The 14732-nt window shown below is 41.2% G+C and overlaps 1 protein-coding gene across 2 annotated transcripts in view; it reads left to right on the forward strand.

The window, feature by feature from the left end:
* The first annotated feature begins 7867 nt into the window (after positions 1–7867).
* Positions 7868–14732, forward strand: part of LOC111144932 (coiled-coil serine rich protein 2) — a 198636-nt gene continuing 191771 nt past the window's right edge. Inside the window, exon 1 of one of the 2 annotated variants that reach the window (XM_022499542.1) lies at positions 7868–7929. The gene's annotated coding sequence lies outside the window, so the exon portion shown is untranslated. The remainder of the gene's footprint in view (positions 7930–14732) is intronic. The other variant, XM_022499541.1, reaches the window with a different exon arrangement.

The following is a 14732-nucleotide window of genomic DNA, read 5'->3' on the forward strand; positions in this document are numbered from 1 at the left end:
GGCAAATGGACTGATGTTCTCTATGTCCAGGCTTCATGTCCCTGAATCAGGACTCTGACCTGAGAGTCTCTTGTAGAATGTGTTTAACTGCCAACCAGGTTAATAAGCCCCCTCTGTTCATATTGCAGGATGATTGTTTAAATAGGCCCCTTCCTCCTAACCTACCTGGGCTACTCAATGAATCACCAGCCAGTCCAAACAAAGAGGACACTGGCTCTGTTACTATTATTTTTCCTTATAAATCCCAAGACCCCTCTGCTCTCAGCTCAGCTGGACATACCAGGGGCAGAACCCCCTATCATCTGGCAGCTCCACCTAAATCTGGACTACATCTTCTTAGGGAGGTTGTTAATGGAAAAATGGGCACAATTAAAGTCCATGTCCCATTCGCCATGGCAGACCTGACTCAGAGAAAACAACAATTAGAATGCTATTCCAAAAACCCTTCTCAATCTATGGAAGGCTTTCAACAATTATCTATTACTTTTGATTTGACTTGGCAAGATCTATACATCATATTAACTCATTGTTGCACCTCTGAGGAAAAGAATTGTATCTGGGCAAGGCCTCAAGAATTTGCTGATGAGCTGGTAGCCGGAGATAGAGATCACTATCTGGTAGGGGGGCACTGCTGTTCCCAATAATGAACCTCCCAGGAATTACCAAAAAGAGACAGGACAAGGAAAGATGAAACCAGAATCGCCCGTTTAATAGAAGGAATGAAAAAAGATTCTCTAAACCTGTAAACTTTGATAAAATTCAGGAAGTTACTCAAAGAGCTGATAAGAATCCAGCTCTATTTCAGGGTCATTCAGTAGAAGCCATCTGTAAGTATACAAATCTGGATCCAATCTCACCTGAGGGAACAACTCTATTAAACGGCATTTTGTAAGTTGGCCCCTGAAATTTGCCACAAAATGACTAACAAGACTTTAGGTCCTCGAAGCCCCCACCCAGCCCCTACTAGAGGTAGCTACTAGAGTCCTTGATAATAGAGGTATGGTCTTACAGCAGGAAAAGGACTGGGGAGCTAAATTGCAGGATAAAATACAGGCTCAAATATTGGCTGCTGCTTTTGCAGATTCCCCACAACACCAGACCAACTGGGGGCCAAAGATGATGCCAGTATCAGACAAAGGACCAGGTAAGACCCCATGCTATGAGTGTGGCCAAATCAGACACTGGAGCAAAGAATGTCCAAACAAATGCTTTCCATCAGGGTGATGTCTTGTCTGTAAGAAAGAAAGGACACTGGAAGACAGACTGTGCTCAACTCCAGAGAAAGAGGAAGACAAGCACTCACTTCCTCACCCAAGAGTGGGAACTGGAGGATCTGGCATGATGGGACCCTCAGGCTCGTCCAGCTCCCTTTGCCATCAAGATGACTGAGCCGTGCATCCTGGAGGTGGGAGGTAATTTTATCAATGTTCTTATTGATATAGGAGCCACTTAATCTGTTCTTATTCAGCACTCTGGCCCTACTTGTCTTTCTAACTGTAAAATTGTTGGCATGGAACGATAAACTAAAATGTGCCACCAGACAACGCCTTTAACTTGTAAATCTAGAAGTCAGTTAGTCACTCATGTTTTTCTAGTCTTTTCATCTTGTCCTACTCCATTACTTGGATGAGACTTGATGTATAAACTAGGTAGCAGGTTTGCTCCTACTAAAGAAGAGGATGGAGGGCATGTTCTCTTTAACACCCACAGAATTAAAACCTTACCCCAGTATCCATTCTAATATCTGGAAGGAAGTAAATCCACAGGTCTGGGATTTCAATGTCCCAGGATGGGCTCTTAAAACTCAACCAGTTAAAATGACCTCAAAGAACTCAACTACTGTACCTCATAAAGAACAATACCCTTTAAAACCTGAGGCAAAAGCTGGGAATCACTTATTGATAAGTTTCTCTTATTGATAAATTTAGTAATTGGTAATTACTAAACATGGTAATTTAAAACCTTGTCAATCTCCTTATAACACTCCAGTCTTACCAGTAAAATAGTCAGATGGAGAATATCAAATGGTATAAAAGATTTAAGAACTATAAATGAAACAGTTGTGCCTACTCATTCAATAGTGCCAAATCCATATACTATTCTCACTCATGGCCCTGGTGATGCCAACTGGTTTACAGTACTTGATTTAAAAGATACCTTCTTAGGGCACCTAGGTGGCTCAGTCTGTTAAGCATCTTGCCTTCAACTCAGGTCATGATCCCAGGGTCTCAGACTCTCTGCTCAGTAGGGAGCCTGCTGTTCCCTCTTCTTTTCAGTGTTGCTCCCACTGCTTGTGTGTGCTCTCTCTCTCTGCCAAATAAATAAATAAATAAAATCTTAAAAAAAAAAAAAAAAGACACCTTCTTTTGCATTCCTCTAAGTGAAGAAACACAGGCACTACTTGCTTTTGAATGGACCTCACTTTCAAGCTCAGAGCCTGCTCAGTGAACTTGGACAGTCTTGCTGCAGGAATTTAGACAGTCCTTGCCGACTCAGGGCTGCACTTGATAAAGACCTCCATGCTCTCTCCCTTTATCAAGGGACTACAGTTCAATATGTGGAAGACATTTTAACCTGTAGTCCCACAAAATAAACATCTGATAGTAATTCTATAACTTTATTTAATGTCTTGGCAGACAGAGGGTGTTATTTCTCCCCTAAAAAGGCACACATGTTTAAATAGAAAGTACAATATTTGGGATATGAACCACACCAGGCCATTGCACTGTGGCTACTGACAGGAAAAAAAAGCTATATTCGATCATGGACCCCCGGTTATGAAAGAACCACTCTGTACTGTCCTAAGTGTGCAGGTTTTTGCTGCCTTGGGTTCCTGGATTTGGGCTCTTAGCCAGACTATTGTATGATTCAGTTAAAGACCCTGATGAAGAACCTTTACTCTGGGCTAAAGCCCAGAAGACAGACTTTCAAACATTTAGAGCTAAGCTTTGATGAGCCCCAGCTTTGACTTTACCAATTTTAGAAAAACCTTTCATTTCATATGTAACAAAAAAACAAGGATAAGCTTTGGGAGTTTTTACCCAGAAATCAGGAGGTGAAACAAGACCGGAGGGTTATTTTTCATAGTCACTCGACAATGTAGCACAGGAGTAGCAAGCTCGTCTTTGAGCAGTGGCTGCAAAAGCTCTCCTGGTAGAAGCAGTTTCAAAACTTATTATGGGATGATCCTTGACATTGATGACTCCACATTAGCTCCAAAGTTCCTAGAGATCAAAGGCGACCAATGGATGATGAGAGGCTGACTTACTAAATCCCAGGCTATGTTTTTAGACACACCTAAAATAATATTTAAAACCTGTCACACTTTAACCCAGCTATCCTTATGTCTGTACCTGACCATAATACTTCTAGGAATAGAACATGACTGCTCAGAGATTATTTCTCATGTTTATTCTAGCAAACCAGATTTGAAAGTTCCCCCTATTGAAAATGTAGGTGACAGCTGGTTAAAATCCACAGGTGCAGATGGCAGTAGCTTCATGAATAGGGAGAAAGAAAAGCTGGATATGCTGTAGTTGGTTTAACTAAGACCACAAAAGCCCCTCCAATAAACACTTCTGCTCAAAAGGCTGAATTAACGGCATTTACGTATGCTCTTCAGTTGGCAAAAGGTCTAAAAATTAATATTTATACAGACTCCAACTATGCTTTCCTGGTGCTACATGCCCATGGGCAATTTGGAAGGAAAGGGGATTATGATCAACTCATAACTCTCAAATCAAATATGGGTCTGAAATAATTACACTTCTTGGGGCTGTACACCTACCTGAGGAAGTAGCCATAATCCACTTCTGAGGACATCAAAAAGATATGACCTTAGAATCTAAAGGAAACAACTTGGCAGACTGTGTAGCCAGGTAGGCAGCACAAAATAAATATTAAGTCATACCAGTCTTGATTCCAGTAAAGTCCCTAACGCCAGTCTATTCAGACTAAGAAATTTACATAGCCCAGGAATGAGAATATTTAAAAAATGCAGGGATGCCTGGGTGGCTCAGTCAGTTAAGTGTCTGCCTTTGGCTCAGGTCATGAGCCCAGGGCCTGGGCTTGAGTCTGCATTGGGCTTCCATGGGGAGCCTGCTTCTCCCACTGCCTACCTCTCCCCCTGTTTGTGCTCTCTTTCTCTCTCTCTGACAAATAAATAATTAAAAATCTAAAAAAATCCCAAAACCATAAATTAAAAAAAAATGCATAGGACTGGCTTGTTAATCATGAGGGAAAAATCTTTATACCCCCAAATAACACCTGACATTTAGGATGGCAATCATTGGAAACATGTTCTCAAACCATTGTACTCCAGACTACTGATGGGTTTGGTACTGATTAGATCGTACAACCTGGTATCAGATGGCTAGCTCCAGATGGAACCCAGTGGTTATGTGAAACTAACCTATGACCTTGGCTTCCTCCAGGGTGATAGGCCATTACACCTTAGGTTCTGCCTAGATTCATGTGCACATTATCAAATCCATCATTATCCCAGCTAGTCTTCCCAATTCATTTTTTTTAAAGATTTTATTTATTTATTTGACACAGAGAGAGTGGCAGACAGAGGAAGTGGCAGATGCAGGTTCCCCACTGAGCAAGGATCCTGATGGGGGCCTTGATCCCAGGACCCTGGAACTATAACCTGAGCTGATGGCAGACACTTAACTGACTGAGCCTCCCAGGTGCCCTTAATCTTCCCAATTTAAAATAAAGATGAACATGATCTGTTTTCCAATGGTATGACCATTTAGTATCCATTTTTGTTCCATTTGTAGGATTAGAAAGTATAATTTGGCATATCTAAGCCCTCAATAAGTACACCATGAAACCCCTCAATGATTCATAAGACAACATCTTCTTATTTAATACTGAAACTACACAAATGCACAAAGTTGTTCTATAAAGTAGAATGGCTCTAGATTTCCTAACCACAGCACAAGGAGGTACATGTATCATTATTAAAAAAGAGTGCTCTGTATACATCCCAGATCATCACAAAAATGTCACAGGTTTACTAAAAGATATGAATACCCAACTTAAGGCTCTACAAAATCCTTCCCTCTCTTTCAAGGATTGGTTAAGTTCCTGGTTTGGGGAAGGACTATGGTTGACTATTAAGGGTCTCTTTGTTGGGCTTCTCATTATTATAGCCATTTTAATTTTAATATATTGCTTTTTTAAAAGTTTCTCTGCTTGGTGCTGAGAATTCATCACTAGAATAATTTCACATAGACAGATGGTCCTTACCACCCACAGAGATATTTCTTTGCTGTCCACATTGGACTCAGCTACCTCCACCTTTCATAACTCCCCTCTATATGCCCTGACTGATGATGACCCATAGGTAGGGACATCTCTCTGCCCCCGTTCAGCGGAAAGAAGCTGCGGAAGATGAGACGTTTCTGCCTTCAACAATCTTAAAGATTTAAGGGTCAAAATTGTTCAGGGTGGGGGTGGGGGGAAATGAGGAGATCACAAAAGGCAAACTGACACTCCACATAACCAGCTCCCCGCCCCCCCAAGATGGCAGTGGGATATGCGTGATATTCCTCAGGCACTCATGACTGCCCAAGAACAAAGAAAGGAAAAACAAATGGTCAACTGATAAAGATCACAGTCACTCAGGACAAGCAATTCTATCAGTTTGTCAGTCTTAATGATTTACAAGAAAAACACAATAATAGCCAGACCTCCCGGAACCTGTAGATTCAGTTTCCTGGAGCCCTAACATCCCACCTTCCCCTCCACAGGATAAGAAACCCTATATAATCAGTCATTTCTCAGACTTATAATGGAACTTTTTCTGCCCAGGGGTCTTGTCGCATGCTTTAATAAAAAACACATTTTTGCACCAAAAACATTTCGAGGATTCTTTCTTGACCATTCACTCTTGGACCCAAACATCAAACTGCACCAAAATCAGTGAGGAGGGGCATCTGGGTGGCTCAGTTGGTTGAGCGGCTGCCTTCAGCTCAGGTCATGATTCCAGGGTCCTGGGATCGAGCCCCACATCAGGTTCCCTGCTCATCAGAGAGCTTGCTTCTCTCTTTCCCTCTGCCTGCCGCTCTGCTTACTTGTGCTCTCTATCTCTCTGTCAATTAAAAAAATTAAAAAAAAAATCAGTGAGGAAATGATGGACTTTAAAAAACACTGTCTCTCTCGCCCTCTTTTTTTTTTTTTTTTTTTTTTACCCAGAAATGATGATAGATTTCAATTTATAGTTTCAGGAAGCACAAGAAACCCTGCACAATATAAATAAGACAAAATCCGTTGTAAGCCACATAATAATAAAACTACAGAATATTAAAATCAAAGCTATCTTAAAAGATCCAGAGTGCATAGGCAGTTTACCCCAAAATAATAAGAAATCAATTAAAAATTATCAGTAGCACCAGTGAAAGCTAGAATACAGTAGAATATTATCAAAAGTTTAAGGATATTCTCACACTAAACTTTACCCACAGCTTAATCTTAAATTCAAGAATGAAATGAAATAAAATATTTCATACTAAAAAAACTAACAGAATTTACTATTAATGGACTTCAACAAAAAGAACATTTAAAGGATATACCTCAAGAAAATGGAGTATGATCCGTAAACAAATATGAAATGCAATAATTAATAAGGAAAAATGGTAGACTTGTAATTATAAGAAAATGTATACTGTATAAAACTAATTATAATGTCCAAGTCTGGAGGAAAAAACCCAGAGGTAATTAAAATTTTGGACAGTCCTGACCTGAGAAAAAGCAGAGACAAAAGGAGTTACAGAGCTTTAAGACACTTAAGGGATATTTCCCCCTTAATATGTATACTATACTTTTAACAGTAATCAATAAACAGTAGAATTCTCCTTAAACGTCATTTGTTGCAGTCGAGCTGTTGGTTAAGTGTGGCCCAAAAGGATTTCAGTGAGCATCTAGTCTATCTGCCACGTAAGTGCAGCTTGCAGGCTTTAACACTCAGCCAGACCTTGGAGACCTCCAGGGTAAGAGCACTCATGGCAGAGCTAGCCACTGAGAGGGAAAGCAACGGAAGAAGGCCTGTGGGTGATGGAAGTTTCAGGGGAAAGTAGGAACGAATTCGTGGCAAAGGGAACCCAGATTGATGGTGCCATGGAGATGCTGCAGATCTCAGCACTTGGGGATGCCTCTTCTATCCCCTCAGCCTCAGCAAGACCCCGTGTTTTGGTGTGGTAGGTTAGGCGTGTGGTTCAGGCATGGCCCCAGAGCACGGAAGGGCAGGGAACAGGGATGGACACAAATGCTGGAGATGCTCATTCCACTGAAAGGTGGGAGAGGAGCCCACGTCAGTCCTGAAGCTCAAGCTATTAACTTCTCGGGGTCAGGAGGAGGAGCTGACAAGTTTGACCGCGGTCTAGCAGCAAATGTTAGTCCAAGGTGCTGGCTAAAGCTGAGGTCAGCCACGGGGCCGGCGTCATGGGTTCAGCCTAGCAGACACCTGAGTCAGGGGGCAGAGAGGCAAGGTCAGTGGAGAGGGAGGTGGATTCCGAGCTGGGGGCGGAGCCTGGGAAAGGCCGGCGCGGGGGTCGGAGGCGGGGCCAGAGGTGGGATGAGGCCGGAATCAGGCGGCGGGGGCGGGCCTGAAGGCGGAGCCTGGTCCCGTGAGGTTTGCGCCTGCGCACGGGAGTCCCGGGGGGCGGGGCTGCGCGCGCGCGCTGTGCGGGCCCTGGAGGGCGGAGTCCAGGGCGGGCGCAGGCCGAGGGAGGGGGCGCGGTGTCTCAGGAGTCAGGCGCTCCCTCAGGCCGCGGACCCGATGCTGACTGCTGCTGATCCCGCGGCGGGGCCGGTGGGGATGTGACGGGCAGTGCCTCGCCTCACCTGCGGTCCTTGGGCCCGTAGGTTACTGGGCGGCCCGCAGTCGGGCCGCGGCGGAGGAGGCAGCGTGACCTCCGCACGGTGAGAGTGGGGGTCGGGAGGGAGTCGGGGCCGGAGTTGGGGTGGGGCGGGAGCCCGCGACAGTCCAGGGCGGGGGGCGCGGCAGGTCGCCGGCCCAGGCACCTGGGGTGAGACAGTGACGCTCTCCGGCCTCCCGCCCTCCCCGCACCATCTCGAGCTCCCCACGAGCCGCCTGAGGAGGGGCGAACGTGGAGCCTGGAGGCCGGACGCCCCCCGCTCCCGGGCTGTGACAGGCGCGCCGGGGGTCTCGGGCGCGGGGCTGTGCCTTTCTCAAAGGAGGAATCAGGGCGAGGCCAAGTTACCCTGTGATTTCAGAGCCAGGATGCTTGTGAGGACAGGGGAAAGTACCCGGTTCCTCTGAATGACGGTTTTTTTTTTTTTTTTTTAAATTATTGGGCCAAAACAAAGACACACCCTGAAACATATCCCGAGATCAAACTTTGGTGGACCACACCGTAGCCATATAGATTGAGATGCTGCTTCTCTCTCCTTTGACATCCCCTGTTTTTATACGTATATTTGGTTTTTATGCTCCTACTTTTTTTTTTTTTTTTAATCAAAGTAAAAGGAATGATTCCTTTGAGGTAGTCGTCGTCGGTGGCTAAGCTTGAGTTTGAATTTCAATAATTGCAAATTCATCTTTGCAGGCTACCCAGCCAGTTAGGCTTTCAGGTCCAAGACTAGGCCTTAGCAGTGTGGAAGTTACGGATGCAGGGACTCTTCGTGGTCCCAAATTGTAATGTGAATGTTTTGCTCCCACTGGTGAGATAAAAATTGAGCTTTAGCCTTTTCGGAGTCGCCATTTGAGAAGACATTCCTTTTCTCCCTTTTTTTCTGAGCATTAAAATGTAATGGAACGTATTAATTATGCCAGTTTAAAAAAAAATCTTTTAGACTAGTTTAAAGATTTTAGTGGTGGCAGCTCTTCTTTAACCAAAAGGAATTTAAGATACCCTTCTGCACAAAACATGTCTTATCTGCAGTCAGTATATGATAAGTATTTAAACATTCCTGGACGGTTTGCCTGAGGTCAGTCTTCTCAGACATTATTACTGTTTACCTCTTCTGATTATTATAGCTCTTTAGTATTATTTCATTATTTTCTTTAGTGTTCTCAACATTGACTTCAGAGAATCTTTAGGTAAAAAAACACACACTTTCTTGAATCCTTTAGCCATAATTCATACTCTTTTACTTCAGTGTGGTATTAATATGCCGTAGTGAGAAACTGCTAGAAGCCATCCTGAGGCAGGAACTTTTCATTTAAAACAACAGCAACAACCAACCACTTATTCTGTATTTCCATATTGAGACCTGCATTTTTTTGTTTGTTGCTTTGACTCAACTCCTTTGTGTACTGGACAGGGGACTTTGCTTCCATCAATGACTCAGTATAGGTAATTGAGTCCATCAATGACTCTACATTATCTGTGTTTGATAAAAGTCAGAGTCCTTCACAATTTCTGATAATTTGTGTTTCTGATTTCATTTCCACCATCTTGCCTGCCATTCCATACAAAGACTACTTAAGAGTTCTCTGAAGATGACTCTTCTTTGTGGTTTTACACTGTTCCTTCTGTTGAGAACTCTTCTCTCCCTAGTGAACAATTTGCTTTTCAAGACCTACTGAAAATGTCACCTCTGAAAATGGTCCAGACATCTTATCCCCCTTCCTTGTCTTGAATGATTCAGTAGCACATCATATATTCTGCATTTAGCATTTGCCAGTTAGTAATGATTTGGTTATATGTCTCTCTCCATAAGACTTTTAGGTTTCTTCAGGGAAGGACCTTTGCAACTCTAGCATGTACTGTTATATGGTACAGGTACTCAACTATTTATTGAATGCATTTTTGAGGAATGCTCTTAATCCTGAATATAGATTTAAGATAGGCAAACTTTGTTAACTATCTCTTTCAAATCAGAAAACATGGAAAAGATGGATGTGCAAGGTATTTTAAAATTTCTAAGAACACAATCAAAATTGTTCCTGGTTGGGAATGAAACCTCAGTTATGACAGCAAAAAACCTATACATTTTATGATGCAATAGTAAAAACAGCAGGGCCAGTAAGGATTGCTGCTTCATTGATTTTAGGACTTTATTTTGAGGCAAAGTTATTTGCCTGCGGTTATGCAGGTAGGAAGGGACAGACCTCGGATACAATTTTGACTATCTGTATTTCGTTTGCCCCTAGTTTCCTAATTCTAAGTTTTAGTAATTGTTCTACAATCTGAGTGGAAGGTTTTGAGAGTCATAGACATGTATTAGTAAAGGGGGTCAATAAATAGAATGTTGAATTTGAAGGAATTAATAAATTATTTGGTTCAGATGTAAAATTTTACTTATTAAACAACCAAAGTTCGAAAGATAAGTGCCTTGTTTGAGGTTTCTCTCCTGACCTCATGGTTGTGTATTTTTCATTACTTCATGGTGCTTTTTGGGAAAATGAGGAAGCTGCCAATTTTCAGAGGGAGAACAAATCAGCTTGTATTTTCTCCCTCCATGAATGCTTAGCTGCCACTCTTACGAGCTTAGAGCCCTTGAGTGGTGAGAAACATGATTATTCATTTGGGGATAGAGGAGAAACCTGACCGTCATTACTCCATTGGCCAGATAGTTTTTAACCTCAGTGCTTGGGGCCCTCTCTCCAGATGCCACATAACAAGTGGCTTCTGCTCACCATATGGAGATCCCACATACACTTACGTTTTGATGGTAAAATGAGATTTTAACATAAGGTTACAGATGGTTAGTAACATGGCTAAAATTACATGTATGGCTAGTCTGTATGTGAGAGGAACCTATCTGATTACTCCTCTGGGATAGGTTTTTGGGGGAAAAAAAGGACAGTTGTGGTTTTTGCCTCTGAAAAGCCAGTTTTAAAATATGTATTTATTGTAGTGGGCCTGATGAACTCCAACAGGCTTTTTATTTTACAAACAACTTCATGATGAAAGAAATAAGAAAAAAAAATGTTTAATTTTTCTTCTCATTTAATTCTTACCATGTATATGTGATTTTATACTATACTCAAAGCATAAATATAATGTTTAATATTTGTTTTCATATTTAATGTTTTCTTTTTGTTATAATTTTCATACATTTAAGTTATACAATGTTGCAGTGAATTGAGTTATTTATTTTTAATAATTGGACATCCAAGTTGTTTCTTGTTTTGCAAGTAATGCAGTCATTATATAGCTGTGCTGTTTTGCTTCTTTACTTTAGGCTAAGGACCCAGGAGGGGGAGTTACAAGGTCAAAGTGTATGAAGGTTTTTGTAACTTTTGAAAAATATTGCTGAATTTCTTTCTAAAAGTTTTTTTTTTTTTTTAATTTATTTACACAGCCTCTGGCAGTTGGTTGACCAGTTTCATCAGACTTTTACAGCTTTTTGTTTTTTAAAAGTTTGGTTTTTAGGGGTGTCTGGGAGTCTCAGTTAAGTGTTTGCCTTTGGCTGAGGTCATGATGCGGGGGTTTTGTGATCCAGCCCCATGCTGGGCTCCTTGCTCAGTGGTGAGCATGCTTCACCTCCCCCCCCCAACCCCCAGCCCCATGTTCTCTCTCACTATCTCTCTCTTTCAAATATAAATAAAATCTAAATCTTTAAAAAAAAAAAAAAGGTTTGTTTTTTAAAAATAGGTATAAGGGCATCTACTGTCTAACATCACTAACCACAATTGAAAAGCAAATGCAGTATTTTTCTAGTTTTACCTTCTCCTTTGTATGAATTGTTTGTCTCTTGTGCCTGAATTTATTGGAAACTTTTTACCAATTTTCATTAGTGCTTAACATCATGAATATATGAATCTCTTAAAATATGTATCTGGTCTGTTTTTTTGTTATTATTGTGGGTTTGGCAGTTTTCTAAATTATTAAAATCACTGACTTACAAAAATTTTTGTGATTTCATCTTTTGATTGTGAGGTCTAAGAATAAATGTCAGTCCACCATCTATCTGATATACACTTTTATTTTCCTAAGCTTCTAGAGTTTGTTTTCTTACATGTATATATCTTTAGAAAATTATATATGCAATTGAGTTTGAATTTAATTTATGTGAATTTTATATGCTAGAGAATCACATTCTTAAAAATATCTGAGTTTCTGTTGGTAAGCAGCTACTTTTTTCCTTCCTGAACTTGGATAGGAAACAAAACAAAACTAATCTAGTTGTTTTTTTTAAATAAATAGGTACTTGTTTTTAAATAAATTATAGTAAGTTTCAACAAACAAAAATGTTAGGAAAGCATACTTTGGTTAATTGAAGTTTTTGTTGGTTCATGGTTAACCAGAAGGTCATTTCTGATTTAACTCTTATTGTTAATCATTCTAAAATATATGAGAGTCAAACTTTGGTAATCTGCTTCCTTTGAGGAGTGAGACATTCTAGATAGATGAGATATCCCAGGGTAGTAGTTAACATCGAGTGAATGCTGGATACTGTGCTGGTACTTGTCATTGAGTTGCATACTTAATTCCCAGAACAACCATGAGTAGGTTGTTTTCATATCCTCACTTTGCAAATGAGGAAATTTAGAGAGGTAAAGTGACCTGCCAAAGGTAACACAGCTAGTAAGCAGTGGAACTGGAACTCAGTCTGCCTACTTTTATTTTTATTTATTTATTTTTTAAAATATTTTATTTATTTATTTGACACAGAGAGAGAGATCACAAGTAGGCCGAGAGACAGACAGAGAGAGAGGGGGAAACAGGCTCCCCACCCAGCAGAGAGGCCGATGCGGGGCTCAATCCCAGGACCCTGGGATCAAGACCTGAGCCGAAGGCAGAGGCTTTAACCCACTGAGCCACCCAGGCGCCCCAGTCTGCCTTCTTTTAAAAGGCTTTGTTTGAGAACTGTATTATCTTAATTTCTGTGCTAAGGATTTGAACTTTATCTTGTAGGCATTGGAAAGATACTAGATGTTTCAAAGCAAGGGGATAATAGGATATGTCTTTCAGGGAGTTGGCTGATGTAGCGATGTGGAAATATATTGAACTTTTTTCTGATAGGAAGTGGTTGAATAGGTCATATGAGAAAAGAAGCCTGAAATGCAAAGTGGGTTTGGAGATCAGGGGATACTATGGAAAGATACAGGACTTAGTCACTGATTTACAAGAGTGTGGGAAGCTGGAGTGTTGATTTGGAAAATATGAAATAGGGTAATGACAGATGAATATGTACTTCCAGCATGTCATTATGTTTCTTTCGTGGCATTGACTATGATGTATTGCACCTAATCTAGTGACACATCTACCTACCCCACTGGATTATGTGCTTCTCAAGGATAGGGACAGAGTAGAAAGCATGATCTAATACAGAATGAGCTAATTCAGGAAAATGGTAGAAGACTGAATTGGGGGCGGGAAATACCAAATCACCTAAATCAAATAGTGCCTGTAGGAAGAGGAGCTCTAGAAAGTGGCAGCTGTCAGGGAGGAGCAGGGAGAACAATCAGTGCCAGACTGGGGAGAAGTTTTAAGGAGAGGGAAGTACTTACAAAAGTAAATACAGAATGCTACTTCAGCCTACAAACAATTCTAGTTGTTGTGTCTAGTGTGATATGCTGATGATCTGCAGTTATATACAGCTCAGTTGTCTTTGTTACTTTTCCCTCCCATACCTTTCTCAGAGTATCCTGTGGTTTCCTGCTTCTTTAAGCTTCTAACATTTGCTACTGGTGCTGATGCTGGAATGTGACATACCCTCTGGAGAGCAACCAGTCAGAAGTCTCCTTCCTTTTTAAGTGAGTTGACAAATCAGAGTATGTTAGGTGTAATCTGAGTTTTCAGCTCTTCTCTGCGGAGCTGATTGCTTTTCAATGTTCCCCCAGTTACTTCTCTGGCTTTTAAGACTTCTGATTCTTTTGAGATTTAGAACCCTTGAGAAGACAGAGGATTCTTAAAGACTGGATGCATGAAAGCTGAAGTTTTTCACCTGTTTACTTTTCCATCTTGATCAGTTTGAATATAGTTGGGTCATCTTGGAGGATTGTTGATCTTAAAAATGCCCCAGGACCATCATTCCAAATAATTAAGCATCTCTGTTCTCTTTGTACAGTTCTCTTTGTATAGCTCTTAGTTATCTAAGTTGTGGGAGCTTGTTTTAAATTTCCTTGGTCAGTTCCAAGTAACTTACTTCGTATGACTGGTTTTCTTTCTTTCTTTTAAAAATATTTAATTAATTTATTTGACAGAGAGAGAGACAGCGAGAGAGGGAACACAAGCAGGGGGAGAGGGAGAAGCCGGCCCCCTGCTGAGCAGGGAGCCCTAGGCAGGGATCAATCCCAGGATCCTGGGATCAAGACCTGAGCTGAAGGCAGATGCTTTACCCACGGAGCCATCCAGGTGCCCCATATGACTGGTTTGCAAAGAGCCATTTAGAAAAGGAATTTGTGTTTGATTTCTTCTGCTTTTATTTGCTTCAGAGCATCCTTACTCTTCACTCTCTGCCTTCTTCCCAGTTTTCATCTGGCTGGTTTCTGTACTTGGTAAGTACAGTAAGGGGAAAAGAGAAAAAAAAATGGATGATTACTTTTCTCTTCCCTTCTTTTCTGTAATTGTTACCACACTCTTCACCACAGTTACTGCTCCTAACTGTCCAATTTGTCATGGCCCCCTACCCCATATCTTCAATTTTGTGTGTGGGAATGGGAGATGCAAGACCGCTTTTTAGCTGAGGAATGCTGGATGTCTCAGGGTTTTGGTCCTTTTGTAATGTGATATATCTTAGTAGATGCTTTCCATTCCCTACCTGTCTTTAAATGTTTATTTTATTTATTTATTAAAAAAATTTTTTTT

The sequence above is a fragment of the Enhydra lutris genome, unplaced genomic scaffold (assembly GCF_002288905.1).
Source record: "Enhydra lutris kenyoni isolate GAN:26980312 unplaced genomic scaffold, ASM228890v2 scaffoldscaffold12, whole genome shotgun sequence".
Classification (NCBI taxonomy): Eukaryota; Metazoa; Chordata; class Mammalia; order Carnivora; family Mustelidae; genus Enhydra; species Enhydra lutris.